Source organism: Olea europaea, chromosome 20 (assembly GCF_002742605.1).
Source record: "Olea europaea var. sylvestris chromosome 20, O_europaea_v1, whole genome shotgun sequence".
In the NCBI taxonomy this organism is placed as follows: Eukaryota; Viridiplantae; Streptophyta; class Magnoliopsida; order Lamiales; family Oleaceae; genus Olea; species Olea europaea.
In genome coordinates, this window is record NC_036256.1 from 9,035,815 (window position 1) to 9,040,412 (window position 4,598).

Below are 4,598 nucleotides of genomic sequence, written 5' to 3' on the forward strand. Positions count from 1 at the left end.
AAAAAAAAAAAAAAAAAAAAAAAAAAAAAAAAAAAAGGAAAGAAAAAAGAAAAAAAAAATTCTGTTGCATCTAGGCCTGGGTGACAGTTGGCTGCAGCCAAGTGCAACCCACCATTGAATCCGCCCACGATTCAGACTTACAAAATTTAACTCCAAACCATTAAACTTTTAGTAAATTAAGTGGTCGATCGCTTGATGTTGCCCAAGTTTCTGACTCATATACCAGAAGGAACTGTCAAGTAATCAACGTTGAGCATGGATCCATGTCATCGTCATTATGAGCCAGAGAAACCCAAATATTTTGCTGTTCATTTTCTTTCTAGCCCCTTTTTTTTGCATATTTATCTTCTGAAGCATCCTCACTAACCATCGTTGATGAGCTCGAATAAGACATAGAACGACCCCTTTAAGCTTGTCATCTGAATAACCTTCGAATTCATCCCCCTAGTTTGATCTGGTGAATACAAAAGTGGGAGGAAGGGAGAATGGGGAGGAAAAGAAGTGAAGTTTTAAGGGTGGGGAGAATTTTGGGATTGTGGGTCGTACAAATAAAATGTTCGAATTATGATTGCAATTAGTTCTTTGTTTTTCTTCTCCTTCTCCATTTTTTTTCTTGAATACGAGGATATATTCATCATTTTCAATTTTTGTATTGAGAAAATAGATGGGAGGGATTTTTCTCACAAATTTCAATCTATCATTGTTTAGTAGGTAGGAGTTTTTCCCTTTTAATTTTCCGCATTTTTCTCTTTTTATTGAAATTTAACAGCAAGATGGTTGGAGGCTAATGGTAGATAGTATTCTGTACAAAACGTTTCAAACAGGAACGTTTTGTTTTGTGCTGTTTCCAAAAGGTACGGGATTTTCGACAATTTGAGTAATGAATGGTAGTATTGTGCTATTAAACCTTTTAGACATGCAAATTTAATATTAAAGTTTATTAGTTATGCAAGTGTGCATTATTGTTAATAATTATTTTGTATTTTATTTAAAAATATAAATAAGGTAAATAAATTCAATTCTTGATTACTTAAATTAGAAAAATAAATTGAGATCGGAAGTTGGGTTGTTACTAATCAAAGTTGACAAGATTGAAAAGAATCGAGTGATGAGTGACAGATAGTGATGAACTGATGATATAATAATGATTTTCACAGGACAGATATTGCATTTACTAAAAAGTAAAATGGTGAATTATACTTTCACGTGTCCCTTTTTTCCAAATTTGATTAGAACCACCAGAGGGTGATTTTTAATCATGTCGTAAAATGTTTTTAATTTAATTTGGATTGATGATTTTTTATTTTTTTTATTTTAACGATATTGAATGGAAAAGTAACATGGTCGTAAATAATTCGATGCAATGAGTTGAATTTATACAAAAAGTATTGATACTAATTAAGAGCCCATTTGACAACTATTATTGTAGGAAAAAAGTTTTGAATAGTGATTTTTAGAAGAACGTGTCGTTAAAAGGTACGCAAAATTTTAATTAGTATATATAGAATATTTTATTACATGAATGTGTGTTTAAAAACGATTATGTAATAAACCATAAAATAAAATAATATGGGTCAAACATGCACTAACCGTCATCTTAAAATAAGCTTGTAAATCTTTGTAATCTTTCAATTTATGTTTTCCGAAAATAATCAAGAATTTCAACATCATGACATCTTTATTACAATTAATTTCTTATGTACTTAACAAGTTGCTCAGGTACTGAATTTATGAAATATTTATGTCCTAATTTATTTTATGGTTTTAAGGGCTGATCGACAAGTAACATATTTCTCATGATTAAGACCACGATGTGTAAATAAACTTAAAAATAAAGAACTGATATAGATGTAAATCTCTCGTACGCAAAGGGGACCTCACACCCTGAATTCATAAATATGACCGGCTTAAGATGTTGAGTTGTCAAAAATAATAGGAGAATTAAATGCAAAAGTAGTTTTGAAATGAATTCGATTGGTGTAAGATCACTTCCGAGTTAAGGCTTTTAATTAGTTAGCCCTGATAAAGCATCTGATCGGCTTATTTATTGAAACGGGGACATCGATAACGCGATTTAATTCATTTTTATTTTGCAGTTAGTTGTAATATTAGTTTTGAAGAACAAAAAGTGGATAGGAGGTTGCATATTATGAGGGGTGGGGGGATTTTTCAGATATTAGATATCTAATTATATATTTACAAATTTATTCAGATTTTTATCGAATAAATTAAAAATTATACAGTGTAAGGGATGGGATAATTGTGTACTTCGTTTCAACTTTTTGAAATGATTGCTGTTTCGTATATTACATACTCACGTTATTAATGTTTGTCTCGTATTTTCACACGAAAGGAACGTAATCCTACTCACTTTACATCTTTATCTATTAAAAACATGTTCAACAATTATTAAAATGAGACTTTCGGAAAAAAAAAAAAAAAGGTTTCGGAATAGTTATTTTTTTGAAAAATGTGTGATTAAAAGTAGGAAAAAAAATTAGATTTATCTGTAAAAATTTTTATTGTAATAATGAATTGAAAATGAATTTTATTTTAATGATTGTCAAATAGAGACTAAACAAGTTTATACATTTAGCACAAGTAATCCTTACTCTTGAATAGAGTATATATAAAATGACTTACTGAAAAAATAAAAAATTTAATGCCAAAAAGGGTTGAGAAAAAAAGTTTGTTTCTTAGGTTAGATCTAAGGACTTAGACACGTTTTGGTCCTCATTTTCTTCCAAATTTGTTCTTAATCACACATTTAAGTTAACGGGATTCATAAGTTTTGCTATCAACTTTCCAATCACATATATCATCAGCTTTTATCAAAAAGTTATTAAAAGTCTAATACCACATGTCCGCATCCCCAAGGATTAGACCCACTTTTTATAGGTCAAATGTATTGTAGCGTAAATAATTTTTCTCGATCATTTAAATAAAATTTAAGAGATTACTTATTGTTCTAAACAAAAATAGGATTCCGTGTAATAAGCTAATTTTTGCAAAACCAAACAGAGACTAAATTTCTTTAGATTTTTTGTATTAACATACGGGTAATTTCGTTTTTTTTCCCTCCTTTGTTGGAGAAGATGAGAATACGAAGGGAACAAAATGATATTATAAAATTATTTTAAGGACAGAAAATGTAAAATCAAAAGATGGCCAAATTGTTGAAAAGATATCGTTTCAATTATTTTAAGTTGTTAATTTTTAAAATTACTTATGTTAGTAACGCTGTCTTGTATTTTATCTATTCACTTTATTAATATTGTCTAACTTTTTCACGTGAAAAAGAACATTATGGATTAGTTGCTAATTATTTCCAACTATTTCAACTTTTGTGAAATTGAGTTCGATTATTCGACGAATTGAGCAAGTACGAAGTACATGACTCCCGACTAATTTTATTTTATTTTTATATTTAAAATTTAAAATCATATTAAAACGGAAAATGAAAAAGAAATATTTTAATCAATGTCCTGTCCTCCTTTTTGAAAACCCCTCACAGTATGCAAAAGGGGATGTCACTTACTGTTAATGTCATCCTATAACACAAAATGCACGAGACTTTAGAAATGCTGCCAGAGGTGTAAATTGTTAAGATTTGGGATCCGTCTTAATAAGGTTAACATTGTTAAGAGGAGTGACCCAAAATCTATTTAAATTGACCAATATTTCGGTATTTAACCGATGTGAAATTTATTCCCTTAACATGACCCCGCAAGATAATGATTCTTTTTGAGCAGACCAATCTTGAAATCCGTGTGCTCATTTTTGAAACTTAATCGGATCGAATAACTCGTTGAAACTTACTGGACTCTGATACCACGTTAAGATTTGGAATCCATCTTAATAAAGTCAACCTTGTTAAGAGGAGTGACCCAAGATCTATTTAAGTTGACCAATATTTCGATATTTAACCGATGTAAAATTTATTCCCTTAACATAAATTAAGGTTGGATACCTAAAACTCTTTTTAATTTTGTATTTTAATAATTAACTAAAAAAATATTAAAAAAATTTGAACCCAATATTGGTTTGTGCTTAGCCTCTCAATTTTTAGCATGAATCAAACCGATTCAAACTAGTAGAAATTGTGGATCGTGCTAAACCCACACACGACCTACACCGGGTCACATTTAAGAGGTCAATTTGAATAGTTATCGGAAACATCATGCCTTATTACAATTTCTTGATTTATTCTTTATTCTTTTTCTATTTTTTAACTAATAACTCAAAAAGTTGTGTTTTGAGTTAAGTGGACTAATTAACTTAGCCCAAATCCAAGATGTGATTGCTTGACTTAATAGACCCAATCCAATTGACATAATCAATTGCCGAGTTGGCCAATTTGGTACCGCTCTATCGTGTGAATGACAAAACTTAAAAGAAATACCAACCTCATTTTAGATGAAATATGACTCGGAATGTGATTAAGACGTAAATATGACACGTCTATCATATTGTCTAGTATAAATGATAAAAATAGGAAATTTGAAAGAACAAATTAATGAATGGAAAGATATATTGCTCCAAAAAAAATAAAAAAAAAAAATAAATAAATAAATAACAATAAAAGATGCACTTTTAAG